Here is a 15,857-nt window from a genome sequence, read left to right on the forward strand (position 1 = left end):
ACACTTCTTGGTTCACCAGCCTGCTGTCGCACAGTTCCAAAATTGCTTACAATTTGTAATAGTTCTTTATCTCATGCTATCAAAACAGAATCACGGTCATTTAATATAAAAGAGGATGATGGCAACCAAAAACAAAATCGATGTTCACATTTTCTCATGCAGTTACTGAGGCTTTAATTAATTTAGCTGCTGTCCTGTCCAGTGAGTGGTTTGGGATACCAAAAGTGATAAAATGGTGAGAGGTTTGAACTGCTGCATTTTGTATTTGTAATAGCTAATAAAAAATAGACTTGTAAACAACTACTTTGGTGGCCTGCTGGCTCATGAAGCAAAGACTTGGGCTGTGGGGGTCAACTCTAAGTATTGCCTGATGTGGCTCAGGAGCCACTTTCTGGCATGGCAGTCTCTGTCGCATTTCTGCTCCCCTCTTCCAATGCCCCTTTGAAAATAGTCTTCCAGAGGATCATGGTCATCAGTGACGGTCTCCCAGATATCTGTGTCAATGTCAGCTCTCGTCTTATCTTGGTCTTCTAGTGGAGTTGTGGTTGTCCAGCAGGTCATGACTTAATGGACAATTTGCCATACATCAGTCATCCATCTGCTGAACATGGCTGAGTCAGTGCAGGCTTAGCAATGCATACGTATACGCTGATGGAATTAGCAGGAGAACCGAGTTCAAACAAGAAATGCCAAGGATAGTTATGAGAGAGGGAAAAAGGGGTAAACTGTTCAGCCTTTTCTCCTGCTTAGCCTCTGTTGACCAGGGCACACTATTTTGTGCTTAGGAGGCAGAGTTGGTAGGCTTTGGTGTTCTGTGTCAGATTATTGCTGTTCATACTGTTTTACGCAGTTTGGACATAACTGCAATTTGTGCAATGCGTGCGTTGATTTCAACACCAAGTGAGACTTTCCGACCCCAGTTAAAGAGTTTGATTTGATTATCTGCATCAGAGGAAAATGTCATGGACGAGGATGTTGCCTTACCACCATTAATCAGTACTGACAACGTGATGCTGGTTCTGTTAAAAGTTTCACATATCTAGGGCGGGATTCTCCCATCCCGACTTCGGGCCGGAGAATCCTCGCAACCAGCGCCATTGTCGCGGCACATTGTCGCGGCACATTTGGCGCGGCGCCAGTCGCAGGCCACTATACGCGGCCGGGCCACCGATTCTTGGCCCGGGACGGACCACCGATCAGTGGGCAGGCCTCTCGCTCCCCGGGTCTATTTCCTTCCGCGCCGGCCCCTGAACTCCCGCACCATGTTGCATCAGGATCGGCGCGTTGAGGGAGGCCACCACGCATGTGCGGGTTGGTGCCGGCGCCACTGCGCATGCACGGATCCCATGGCGCACAGTTCACGTCGGCATGGGAGGCTGGAGCGGCATGAAGCACTCCAGCGCCCTGCTGGCCCCCTGTAGGGGCCAGACTCGGTACTCCCAGTGGCCCGTTCACGCCATCGTGAAACGCGACGGCATTTCCGACGGCATGGGCACTCATGCCACTGAATGGGAGAATCCCGGCCCTAGTTAATTACCAGTAAACTGCACACTGCTGAAATCATCATGCACATTTAAACAACTAACTTCAATTCCATCTCCAGGACTAAAAATTAACAATTATAGTCAGTGTGGTATAGAAAAAAGGAATATTGGAGTACTCGAGTATTACTGAAAAATATATTGTCAAAGCTTTCCATCTTGCACTCATCAGGATAGCTTGCAAGAAACTACCAACAGTACCTGGGGGAATAACAATTTATATTGCATGAGAAGAGACTGCTGGTTGGTTGGCAAGGAGGCTCTGATTGGTGCAGGCATCGCCATGTAGATTGCAGCATGGAACAATGAACTGCCCAGCTTTGTTCAAATTCAGACCGGGCAGCTCGACTCGGGTCAAGGCATTGCTCTGGGGGGAAATAAACTAGGGAATCGCTGTTCTCAAAGCTTTCATTTAATTGAAAAAGGTGCAACGTGTGGACATGTTCCACACTGTCTGCAAAGGACAGAGCCTTGTTTGAGAATACATGGTAGCTTCTAGCATGGTAAGTGAGCCACACTGCAGGCCAGTCTGACAAAGGGTCACCTGGACTGGAAACGTTAGCTCTTTTCTCTCCCTACAGATGCTGCCAGACCCGAGATTTTCCAGCATTTTCTCTTTGGTTTCAAATTCCAGCATCCGCAGTAATTTGCTTTTATATGACAACATTCAATTGGTTTTCAGTATAATTCTTCACACAATCAGAATTGTTTAGCACAGAATTGTCAGGTCACAGAATTACATTTAAATGCTTGACACTATGGGCAGGATATTCCAGTCCCACTGGAGGTGGCCCATCATTGGTGCAGTCACCGAGCAACACAAACGGTTACTGACTTCCCAGGAAATCCTAGCCTATTTCTTAAGAGTTTTGCAAGCATTGGCTGGTTGGGCATGTGTGGTGAATGAGATTCACACGGTATTATAATCTGTATATATGTATCAATATTGTAAGTGCAGTTGCACTACCTGACCACCAAGGGGAGTAGCTCTGGGAGTACTCGAGAGTTTGTACTGCGCTCCTCCCTTGGCTCTGCCCAGGACTCCTCCCCCTGGAGCTGCTGTATAAAGATCCGTGCCACAGGGTCAGCCAGCCAGTTCACCGAAAGTTCAACGGCTAACAGGCTGGCTCTGTTGTAAGTGTATTAAAACCGCTATTCTAATCCTACAAGCACGTGTCCGTAGAATTGTTGGTTCCAATGGATCAGTATTTTGGCAGAATGTATCAAAGAGTAAGACCCTTTGGCTGTTAGCAACTGGCACTAATTAAGATGTACAGCCTATATACTTGGCATCACACCGGCACAGAAATTCATATATCATTTGTGTGTTAGACAGAACATCTTTTTGGTTTGATGGCAGCATCCTATTTATGGACAATACCACTCTTGTTGCTATTGAATAGTAGCAGCATGCAACGGCCAGATAACAGGCTTTGATAGCAAGTCTCTTTTTTCAGTAATGTTGGAGAATTCTAAGGGCGGCATGTGGCGCAGTGGATAGCACTGGGACTGCGGCGCTGAGGACCAAGGTTCGAATCCCGGCCATGGGTCACTGTCCATGTGGAGTTTGCACATTCTCCCCATGTCTGCGTGGGTTTCACCCCCACAACCCAAAGATGTGCAGGTGAGGTGGATTGGCCACACTAAATTGCCCCCTAATTGGAAAAACAATAATTGGGTACTCTAAATTTGAAAACAAAAAACAAAAAAAAGTACAGAATTGATGCAATGGTCCCACAAGGAATGAATCAAACAAGCTTTCAATTGAAAAAGATCAAATAAGTTACCATTTATATTACAACTTTTGATATCTTACATTCCAATTGTAAGCATTAATTATACTCACTTGAAAAGAAGCAAATTATATACTATTACAAAGATTAATTGATTAGAACAAATTTAAAGCTGAAGTGGCCAGGCCAGGCCCAGTGAACAAAGAAGTGAAAGTGGGCCAGAGTTTTCATATCTGTTCCTTTATCTTCTCCCTCGTCCACTGAACATTGTTGGAAACTGCATATGAATGGACGTAACACAGGGCAGCAAGGCGTGCAGTGGTTAGCCCTGCTGCCTCAGGTCCCAGGTCCCAGGTTCGATCCCGGCTCTGGGTCACTGTCCGTGTGAAGTTTGCACATTCTCCCCGTGTTTGGGTGGGTTGCACCCCCACAAAACAAAGATGTGCAAGGTAGGTGGATTGGACATGCTAAATTGCCCCTTAATTGGAAAAAAATAATTGGGTACTTTTTTTAAAAACATTTAATGAATGGACGTAACACATGATAGATCAGTCATGGCTGCCATGCACACTGGCTCATTTGCTAACTTTGCACTCGTGCAGTGCGTTTTCTGTTATGTTGCCAACTTTGGAGCATTTTGATAGGGTCGAGGATCTTATTTGAATAGTAGCTATTTAAGCTATTTAACAGTGGGAATACTTCAACGAGTCAGAATTGTATTGCATTGATTATTATTAAGATTTATATTATACATAAAGAAAAAGATTGAGATTATGTTTCATGCAATGTTGCTATGAGGACAGCCGATGATTTATCTCCAACTTCACACGAGCTGCGGGTTCTTAAATGACTGAACAATCTGACTTGCGCAGAAAATGTTTTCCAGTGCACAAAGACATCAAATGGCAAACTGACTTAAGAGCTTATCTATTCTCAATTTCCTTTGGGCACTTTTTTGACTTGCTCGACTGATCTTGCGTCAATCTTTCTCATGCCATCGTGAACTATCTTTCCACATTTTCCCAGCAGAAGCATCAGGCTCACTCATATGTCAATTCAGATGCCAGGAATTTTTAATCAAATTGAATTTTAGGCCAGGCGTTCCCAAACTAGCTTGTGCGGAACCCAACTTGCCACGGGTTTCACGGCAGGCTGATTGATACAATTTGTGTTTCATGCTGTTTCCAGCTCCTTCAATCTTGTATTGCATGGAGAAGGATCGATGGGGAGAGCAGGGGCCTCAGAGATGAGCGAGAGAGCAAGCAAGTGAGACAAAAAAAGTGAGTGAGCAAAAGCAACTGAGCAAGCTGGAAACAGCACAGAAATATACTGATCAGGGTGAGCAGAGAAGGAGTGATGGAGAGTGAGGAGCGCCTCGGCGAGGGGATTAAGGAAGAAAGTGAGGGAGGGATCGAGTGAGCTGAAAACAGCATAATCAGAGCGGTGAGTCTAGAGCGAACATGGTGCGCCAAGAGCGGGCGGAGAGCATGAGCATGTCCGAGAGAGCGGAATGAGTGTGAGAGATGAGATGTGTGTGCATGCGAGCGAGGCAGTGAGTGAGATGGGAGAATGAGTCTGTGTGCATGCAAGTGAGTTAGTGAGTGTGAGAGAGGAGAGCGCAAGAGGGATGAGAGTGAGTTAGTGAGTGTGAGAGATGAGAGCAAGTGTCTGTATGAGCGTACGCGAGAGAGAGAGAGAGAGAGAGAGAGAGAGAGCGAGAGAGTGGAGAAGTGTGCAAGAGAGTAGAGAGTGTGATAGAGAGGAGAGAGAGTGAATGTGTGAGAGAGAGAGGAGAGAGAGTGAATGTGAGAGAGTGATGAGCAGGTGAGTGTGCGAGAGCGAGTATGTGAGTGGAATGGGTGAGGATGAAAGCCCAACAGTGGTAGTAGCCACACTCCAAACATGGAATCAAATGAGGCAGCATTTCGGACTATCCAAAATGTCCACCATGGCCCCCATCTGTAATAACCACAGGTTTACTCCCGCAACAATAGACGCCTCCTTCAAGAGGTGAAGACTGGGCGAGGGGATACTGAGGTTAGGGACATGTCCGACCTGGCGGAATTGTTCAGGCTGGAGAAGATAATGTTCTCCAGGCAGAAGGGAGGAAAACCATAAGAAACCGGTCTGCTGGCAAATTAATGCCTGAACAACGCTGTTCATAAACCACCCTATTGGCAATGTAAAGTCCACAAGATAAGTATACGCATTAAGGGAGGGAGGGCTATTGTTACAGCTGTCAGTTGGAATTTCTTCTTTTGTGGAGGTTTTGTTTGGCCTTGTGAATTGGTGATATAAAATGTAAAAAGCTTAATAAATATCTATTTTTATTTAAAATAACTTTAAGACATCATTCTCTCCCCCCCCCCCCCCGATTACAGGAAACAAGCACCATGGGATATTATGCATAATACCTCAGATTACTAACATGTTTTAGGGGGACATTAATACGAAGTTGTACGTGTTTTGTGGTTGCACTCCAATTGCTTTGCAGAGTCTGTGGCCTGTTTAGTACTGAGATGTCTTGCATTTGAGGTTTCTATTTAGACAACTTTTTACTGAAAATAATCCTTATCCCAAAACTTAACTGAGTCAGCAACACTAAATAATGTCTCAAAATGAGATTTCACTATAGGAGAAACAGATAGCTCTGGTAAATGGAAATAATTTGATATGCCACAGCTGGTTTAATTTTGTTAAAGTTCTGGGAAAATTGGTTTTGGATTCATTTACATACTTACTACGAAAGTGCAATGAAATCTTAAATTGAGGCGGCAGGGTGGTGCAGTGGTTAGCACAGCTGCCTACAGCGCTGAGAACCTGAGTCACTGTGCGTGTGGAGTGTGCATATTCTCCCCGTGTCTGGGTGGGCTTCACCCCCACAACCCAAAGGTGTGCAGGGTAGGTGGATTGGCCGCACTAAATTGCCCCTTAATTGGAAAAAAAAAAGGGTACTCTAAAAATTAAAAAAAAACATTTTAATCAATAAAATTAAGTCCCAAATTCTAGCATTTTGGTCACCAATTTTTTCCACAAACAATTCGAATTTTGTAGTTCGAGTGCTTGTGATAAACAATTTGGCCCAAGTCCAGACAGCTTATTTTACAACCTGCTATTTTTAGGATCAGGTACCCTGTGCTTCAGACAGTCTCGACTGGGGAACTTTCCATTCTAGTCCTCTGGGTATACAGATGGTACATACTACTATCTGCTGCAGCAAGAAAATGAGTGCCACTCTTTCACACAAAAAAAATCCCCCAAAAGCCACGTCATTAGTGGTGTTGGAAACACATTTAAATAACAGTACAAATATGATGGGAAGATAGGAAATGTAAACTGAAAATCTGTTATAAAGAATTATTCAAAGTTAGATTTTGTGAGACATTTAAAATGAAAACTAAAATATACAGGAAATAATTTTTTGTACAGACAAGCATCAATAATATATAATCTGCTACTTGATCAAGGAACTAAAGTAGATTAATAGCCATGTTATTTAAGTAGCAAATAACCTCCTTTAAACTTATGAAAACTACCTTCCATATGATTTCCTGATAATGTTTTAATTAATATTTTGCCAATATAGACCTTGAGTATTGCTGAAAATAAAGGCATGTCAAAGTTTTTTGTCTTGCACTCAACAGGACACTTACAAGAATATCAATATAAGAGGAAAAACAATTCATACTGTATGAGAAGAGAGTGCCGATTGACTGGTGCAGGTACTGCCATGGAGAATGCAGCAGTTGATGGCGACTATCTGACAGGTCCGTGAACCAATATACGTAGCTGCCAGTTCATGAAAATGTATAACATTGCAAGCCTGATTGGTTGTTAGTGTAATTATCAGCACACTGGGGATTATTTAGCAAATATTGCCCAATCGCGGAATCACATCTAATGTTGGACACGCTGTTTTGAGTTTTGCAAGCAAGGGCTAGTTCGGTAGTCTGTACCTTGCCCTTCCCTTCTGTTCGCAACGGCATTGCATTACAACATACAAGATCACATTTCTGAATAAAGTGTGGAAAGCACTTCCAGTTGAGGGTGGTAGGAAGTGGAGGGCATTTGACAAGTTGTTTACATTCACAGTGTGGTTTCCTCAGGACTTGGAAAGGATTTGACTTTAAAAAGATGGCAGCCACTTCACTCATTTCAGATAGCACAATAATAAAAATGGAGAAGTTGCTGCACCCGAGGAGCTGCAACGGGAAATCTGTCCAGATTGTGAGGACACATTACCTTGGTGTCCCAGTTTTCACTTTTGAAAATCCATCCACCCGAAGTTAGACAAATGCTCCCTTTCTTCAACCAATTTTCTTGTGCTAAGCAAGTAATGAGCTGCACTGATGGAGTTGATAGATATCTATTTGATCTAAGTCAAGCATCTGATCAAAACAAACTTGAATACAAAGGATTTATTTTAGGAGGAAACGCTGGATGGGAAAGAGAAGAAAATTGGAAATATCAAAAAGTTTGGATTTCTTGAAAGAAGGGTTTATAGGAGTGTTACTTTAAATTTGACTTTCTTGTGGTTAAAAGACAAATTTCCCAGCACTCATTTTAGAAAACCCAAATTCTGAAGGACACTAATTTTGGTTACAATTAATATATAATATTATTTGGACACTTCTTTCACAGGCCTCCTGTGCTGCAAAAGTGGACATAAGATTATTGGCGAATTTTTTTGCTTGGTAATTTCTCTTTAAATGAAATCACCAACAGAAAAACGTTTACAGATAATTGCGAAAGGACATGACAAGTATTACTATCCATCATGTCAGTTTTCAAAATAGACAGAAGACAGAAAGGACATTGAGCTGGATTCTCCGGTCCCCCAGCCACTTGATTCTTGGCAGCACACTGTTCACTGGCGGCAGGATTCTATATTCCTACCACTTACCAATGGGATTTCCCATTAAAGCTACCCTGCTCCACCGGGAAACCTGTGAACGGGAGCGCGCTATCAGCAGGAAGAATGAATCCCAATGGCTGGAGCATTCCGGCGCACTGTTCACTGGTGGCAGGATTAAATTTGATGAAAATCCAATACTTTTAAAGAGTCAGTCACTATTTAGTGTTTGGCAACTCAGCTATCACAACAATCAAATCCTCGCCTTCAAATCCCTCCATTTCCTTGCGTCATCCTTCTTTCAATCTTCCTCTCCGCCTGGATTCCTCCTGCACCCTACAATCCTTTTACGTTGGTCTTTTGTGCATCACACCACCTTCAATCCACCATTGACAGCCATGCCTTTAGCCACCTCAGTCTTGTTTCTTGGTACTTTCTGCCTAAATCCTTCAACCTCACCATTTCTTTCTGCACTTTTATACAGCTGCTCAAAACAAACATCTTCTCAACAAGCATTCAGTCATCTTTCCTAATTCTCACATCACAGTTTGGAGATCATTTCTTCATTCCTTTCATCTGGATCGTTTTCCCCCTCTATGCAATGTGTCTTGATGTTTTCTACATTAAATGCATTACATCAATTTATTTGACTATTATTGCAATACAATGTAATTCACAACAAAAAATCTTAAATTACATTTGACCAGAGGACGATCAATGTTCAAGTGGCAATTTTAGCCCAGTTGGCTAGACAGCAGGCTTGTGACGCGCAGTGATGCCAACAGCGCGGGTTCAATTCCTATATATATATATATCCTAAAATCAGTAGATCTATTCTGTGTACCCAATAATTTTTTTCCATTTAAGGGGCAATTTAGCATGGCCAATCCACCTACCCTGCACATCTTTGGGTTGTGGGGGCAAAACCCACACAAACACGAGGAGAATGTGCAAATTCCACACGGCCAGTGACCCAGAGTCAGGATCAAACCTGGGACCTCGGTGGCATGAGGCAGCAATGCTAACCACTGCACCACCGTGCTGTTCAGTCGATCTATCTTTAAGGTGCTGCTGTGTTTCCATAATAACAAGCTTTTACCTGTGACTGGATGAAGCATTTTTCTTAGCATTTTTTTTTATTTTCCAGATCAACATGACCCTGCTGTGACCGTAACCATAACTAACTGAGTTAGCGTGGTGACAATTTAGTGTTTTAAAATAGACAGAGATTCATGGATTAAAATTTCCACTTTCAACAGGAAAAAAAATCCTACACAACTTAATTAAAATATCAGTTTGACTTTGGGGATTGTTGAGCCCATTCATTATTAAGTTAGTTTATATATATATATATATTTAACTCTTAATTTTCTTTTACTAAGTATAATCCACACAGAAATGTTGTATCCATTGACCACTGCTGAAGTAGTAGCACCACATAGACAAAACTGCAGAATGTGACACTGCTATTTTAATCAACACCTATGCTTACCACTTCTGGCTGAAAAGCAGCCCAATGTTTGGGTTATATAAAAAAAGACTTCCATACTGGATGTTGTGCAGGTCAGACACTACCATTTTTTCAAGTTTTATTGTGTTACTATAAACTCTGCATATATCTTTGTTAAGGGCAGCACGGTGGCGCAGTGGGAGAGCCCTGCTGCCTCACGGCACCGAGGTCCCAGGTTCGATCCCGGCTCTGGGTCACTATCCGTGTGGAGTTTGCACGTTCTCCCCGCGTCTGGGTGGGTTTCACCCCCACAACCCAAAAATGTGCAGGGTAGGTGGATTGGCCACGCTAAATTGTCCCTTAATTGGAAATGAATTGGGTACTCTAAATTTATTTAAAAATATATATCTTTGTTAAAAGGTTGTTAAAACTTTAACTAAAAAATCTTAAGCATGGTTTCCTTCCTTTAGGGTGAAGCACTGGACTTTGCAAATAGACAGTTTTAAAAGTAATACAAACATCAATTTTTATGTTTACACAAATTTTCTTGTTCAGCACAGGACAAGTTCTGCATTGCACAACTGCTCTGCAACACCAACAAAATTAAATACTCATTTAAATGACAACCGTGTACAACTATATCTATGTAAAAATGGCCAAGTACTACAGAATATTAAATACACATCCAATGTTAGAGATAACAATTCCAAATAGGAATAATCCAAATGATACTGCTTCCAATTTCTCATTACACACACAAGAGACGTCACAAGCAGGAACAGAGTCCTGAAAACGTCATGTAACCATTTTAAACAAATCTCATGGATGCAACTTTATATTCAATGTTTCTCCATGGCAGTTAATGAATGTGCTGACACACACATTCAGCTATTTCCATCAATATTCATCAATCTGCTTCTTCCTCTCTTACAAGTATGTACTCCTTGATGAGATACAGTTCCAGTGAATGAGGCACCCCCTGATCCCTCTCCAAAATGCTCGTTCCTCAGGACTGCAGACAGAAAATCCCAGGAGACCTCTAAACCACAGCCAAGTCAATTTTTCCCTCTGCCATTACAAATGCATCTTCAACTGGGAATTGATACATAGCCATTACTGGATAATTTTCCATTTTGAGTCTGTGGTGAAGCTAACTGTGGTGCTTCCATTACCCCTCCAACTGGGATCAACTAATTCAACACGAACCGGATTTCAAACTTGGGATCTATTAGTCTGGAAAGTGTCTGAAAGCCTTCGAGCCTGCTCTGCCATTCAATGGCTGATCGTTTATCTCAATGTCATACTCCTGCACTCTCCCTATATATTATGTGGCTGGTTTAGCACAGTGGGCTAAACAGCTGGCTTGTAATGCAGAGCAAGGCAGCAGCACGGGTTCAGTTCCCGTACCGGCCTCCCCGAACAGGTGCCAGAATGTGGCAACTAGGGGCTTTTCACAGCTAGGCTTCATTGAAGCTTACTTGTGACAATAAGCAATTATTATTATTGCTCCAGTCTAGAAATCTATTTCCTCCTTAAATACATTCAATGACTTGGCCTCCACAGCCTTCTATGGTAGAGAATTCCACAGGTTCACTACCCTCTAAATGAAGGAGGTTTCTCCTCATCTCAGTCCTAAATGGCTATCCCGTATCCCAAGTGAGTGACCCCCCTGGTCTCCGCAATACCCCCCCATCCAACCTGAGGAAACAATATTCCTGTATCCAGTCTGTCAGCCCTGTCAGAATTTTATGCATTTCAGTAAAATTTCCTCTCATCTTCTAAATTCCAGTGAATACAGGTCTGGTCGTTCCAATCTCTCCTCATACGGCAATCCTGCCATCCCAAGAATCAGTCTGGTGCACCTCCACTGCACTCCCTCTTACGGCTAATATATCCTTCCTTAGATCAGGAGGCCAAAGCTGCACACGATACTCCAGGTGTAGTCTCACCGAGGCCCAGTAAAGGGACGCCAAAAGATAATACTGGATCAAACTAGGGTACCAGGCCAATGACGCAAACCCATGACCTCTATGGCAGGGTTTACATGAGATCACAGGCTACAAAGCAAGGCCAGGCAGACTCTCTTGAGGCTGGAGCATTCCTCCCTGATGAACTGAACAAGTTCTATGCCCGCTTTGAACAGTCAGCCAATACATCAGTGCCAGCCGCCCCAACAGCCCTGGAAACATCCATATTCAGACCCACTATTGCAGCCTCAGAGGTAGGAGCTGCCTTCCTGAAAGTAAACCTGTGGAAAGCGACGGGCCCCGACGAGTCCCTGGGCGAGCACTCAAGAGCCTGCACTGACCGGCCGGCGAGTGTATTCGGCGATACCTTCAACACCTCACTTCTCCGTTCCGAGGTCCCCGCCAGTTTCAAGAAGACCACCATAATACCAGTACCAAAGAAGAAAAAGGTAGCATGCCTCAACGACTACCGACCAGTGGCTCTGATGTCTGTTATCATGACATGCTTCAAGCGGCTAGTCATGATACGGATTAAGGCCAGCCTCCCAGATGGTCTCGATCCATTGCAGTTCACGTACCACGGCAACTGATCCACAGAAGATGCTATCTCCCTGGCCCTACAATCAACACTCGAACATCGACAACAAGGACACTTATGTCAAACTGCTGTTCATAGGCTCCGCCTTCAACACCATTATCCCGACAAAACTTATAACCCAACTCTGCAACCTTGGACTTGACCCCTCCCTGTGCAGCTGGATCCCTGACTTCCTCATCAACAGACCGGCGCACGCACACACACACGAATCAGACTACAGAAGGGAGATAGATCACTTGGCTGCATGGTGTACTGAACACAACCTCTCTTAAAATGTTGGAAAGACCAAGGAACTTATCATTGACTTCAGGAAGTGGAGCACGACACACACGCGCGCGCGCGCACACCACCCCCCCCCTCCGGTCTACATCAGTGGCTCCAAAGTGGAGATGGTCGATGGCTTAAAGTTCCTGGGAGCCTGGAGCAGATGGACGAGTTCAAGAGATGGGTCATGTTGCTGCTGTCTCTGGCGGGTAGGGTGCAATCAGTCAAGATGACGGTGCTCCCGAGATTTCTGTTCCTGTTCCAGTGCGTCCCCATCCTTATCCCGAAGGCCTTTTTCAGGCGGGTTAACAGGAGCATTACGGGGTTTGGGTGGGCGCACGGGACCCCAAGGGTGAGAAGGGTGTTCTTGGAGCGAGGCAGGGATAGGGGGGGGGGGGGGGGGGGGGGGGTGGCGCTGTCCAACCTCTGTGGGTATTATTGGGCTGCCAACGCAGCGATAGTGTGTAAGTGGGTAATGGACAGGGAAGGGGCAGCATGGAAGAGGATGGAGATGGCGTCCTGTGTGGGCACGAGCCTGGAGGCGCTGGTAACGGCGCCACTGCCGCTCCCTCCAACGAGGTATACCACGAGCCCGGTGGTGGCGGCTACCCTCAAAATTTGGGGGAAATGGAGATGGCACAGGGGGGAGGTGGGGGCCACCGGGGGAACCACCGGTTTGTCCCGGGGAGAATTGATGGTGGGTTCCTGAGTTGGCACAGGGCAGGTGTTAGGAGGTTGAGGGACCTGCTTGTAGACGGGAAGTTTGCGAGCCTGGGTGAGCTGGAAGGGAAGTTCGGGCTCCCCCTGGGGAACACCTTTAGGTACATGCAGGTAAGGGCGTTTGTCAGGCGGCAGGTGGTGGAGTTCTCTCTGTTGCCGCCGCGTGGGGTCCAGGGGTGCTCTCGGGGGTGTGGGTTGGAGAGGGGAGGATCTCGGCAACGCACCAAGTGATGCAGGAGGTAGACGAGGCCTCGGTGGAGGACCTGAAGGGTAAATGGGTGGAGGAGCTGAAGGGTAAATGGGAGGAGGAGCTGGTGAGGAGATTGAGGAGGGGACGTGGGCGGACGCCCTAGGAAGGGTGAACTCCTCCTCTTCTTGTGCGAGGCTTAGCCTCATACAGTTTAAGGTGCTGCATAGGGCTCACATGACCGGGACAAGGATGAGCCGGTTCTTTGGGAGCGAGGGCAGGTGTATTAGGTGCTCAGGGAGCCCAGAAAACCATGCCCATATGTTCTGGGCATGCCCAGCGCTGGCGGAATTTTGGAAGGGCGTAGCAAGGACGGTGTCGAGGGTGGTAGGATCCAGGGTCAAACCGGGCTGGGGGCTCGCAATATTTGGGGTTGCAGAGGAGCCGGGAGTGCAGGAGGCGAAAGAGGCCGGCATTCTGGCCTTTGCGTCCCTCGTAGCCCGGCGGAGGATTCTTCTTCAGTGGAAGGATGCGAGACCCCCAAGCATGGAGTCCTGGATCAACGATATGGCGGGGTTTATTAAATTGGAGGGGGTGAAATTTGCCCTACGGGGATCAGTACAGGGGTTCTTCAAGAGGTGGCAATCATACCTGGCAGAACGGTAGAAATAAGGCTGGCAGCAACCGGGGGGGGGGGGGGGCTTTGTTTTGGGCTGAAGGGACGTGTATATTTGTTTTTTGCTAATGTCGGGCATTAATTTATTTCTTCTTTTTTTTTGTATACGGGGGGGGGGGGGGTTTGTTCTTTCTGTTCTTAGTATTTTCTGTCATTGATATTGTGTGAAAATTTGAATAACATTTTTTTTTTTTAAAGTTCCTGGGAGCCACCATCACCGGCCTGTCCTGGTCCACTCACGTTGATGCAACAGTCATGAAAGCTCAACAACATCTCTACTTCCTACGAAAGCTAAAGAAATTTGGCACGTCTGCATCGACTCTCACAAACTTCTACATGTGTGACATGGAGAGCATCCTATCCGGCAGCATCACAGCTTGGTATGGCAACTGTTCGGCCCAAGATTGCAAGAAACTGCAGAGTGTGGTGAACTCAGCCCAACGTATCACACAAGCTTGCCATTCTCCCATTGATTCTCTCTACACCTCCCGCTGCCTCAGGAAGGCAGATAGCATTGTCAAAGACTCCTCACACGCAGGCTTTGTTCTCGTCCAGACCCTTCCATCAGGCAGAAAATACAGAAATCTGAAGACCCACACATCCAGACATAGAAACAGCTTCTTCCCCACAGCTACTACACTCCTCAATGACTCTCCCTCGGACTGGTCTGTTCCCTGTAAGAATACTATTCATGACGCCCTATGCTGCTGTTGCTCATGTATTACTTGTTTGGTCATTGTTCCGCACTGTAACCAATCGCTATTTGTTGATGTACCATTTGTCAATGTTCTCTGTTGATTATTCTTTTGTCTACTATGTACGGACTGTGTACGTTCCCTTGGCCGCAATAAATACTTTTCGCTGTACTTCGGTACATGTAACAATATCAATCAATCCTTGCTCCTGTACTTAAGTCCTCTTGCAATGAAGGCCAGCATACTATTTGCCTTCCTAACTGCTTGCTGTACCTGCATACTTGCTTTCAGTAACTTGTGTACAAGGATATCCAGGTCCTTTGGTACATCAATGTTTCCCAATCGATCACTACTTAAACGGGATCAATTGATTAGGAAGTTGAGGGACCTGTTTGTGGATGGGAGGTTTGCGAGCCTGGGTGAGTTAGAGGGGAAGTTTGGGCTCCCCCGGGGAACATGTTTAGGTACATGCAGGTTAGGGCGTTTGCCAGGCAGCAGGTGGAGGGGTACCCTCTGTTTCCCCCACGTGGGGTACGGGACAGGATGCTCTCGGGGGTGTGGGTTGGAGGAGGGAGGATTTTGGACGTATACCACGTAATGCAGGAGGTAGACGAGGCCTCAGTGGAGGAGCTGAAGGGTAAATGGGAAGAGGAGCTGGGTGAGGAGATTGAGGAGGGGACGTGGGTGGATGCCCTGGAAAGGGTGAATTCCTCCTATTCTTGTGCGAGGCTTAGCCTCATACAGTTCAAGGTGCTACATAGGGCTCATATGACCGGGACGAGGATGAGCAGGTTCTTCGGGGGCGAAGACAGGTGTGCTAGGTGCTCGGGGAGCCCAGCAAACCATGCCCATATGTTCTGGGCAGGCCCAGCGTTGGGGGACTTTTGGAAGGGGGTAGCAAGCACGGTGTCGAGGGTGGTAGGATCCAGGGTTGAGCCAGGCTGGGGACTCGCGATATTTGGGGTAGCAGCGGAGCCGGGAGTGCAGGAAGTGAAAGAGGCCGGTGTTCTGGCCTTTGCGTCCCTAGTAGCCCGGCGTAGGATTTTGCTTCAGTGGAAGGATGCGAGGCCCCCAAGCGTGGAGGCCTGGATCAATGACATGGCAGGGTTCATCAAGTTGGAGAGGGTGCAATTCGTCCTGAGAGGGTCAGTGCAAGGGTTATTTAGGCGGTGGC

The 15,857-nt window shown here is 45.8% G+C and overlaps 1 protein-coding gene and 1 long non-coding RNA gene across 9 annotated transcripts in view; one reads left to right on the forward strand and one right to left on the reverse strand.

Annotated features, from left to right (window-relative positions):
* The window catches only part of LOC119975037 (kinase suppressor of Ras 1-like), a 202,755-nt gene that overhangs the window by 83,556 nt on the left and 103,342 nt on the right, over window positions 1-15,857 (reverse strand). The gene's annotated exons all lie outside the window — the stretch shown is intronic.
* Window positions 4,632-14,208, forward strand: LOC119975040. The gene is made up of 3 exons (XR_005462646.1): window positions 4,632-4,717; window positions 6,919-7,041; window positions 14,187-14,208. It is a non-coding gene; the product is annotated as an uncharacterized LOC119975040 (long non-coding RNA).

The sequence above is a fragment of the Scyliorhinus canicula genome, chromosome 12, assembly GCF_902713615.1.
Source record: "Scyliorhinus canicula chromosome 12, sScyCan1.1, whole genome shotgun sequence".
NCBI lineage: Eukaryota > Metazoa > Chordata > Chondrichthyes > Carcharhiniformes > Scyliorhinidae > Scyliorhinus > Scyliorhinus canicula.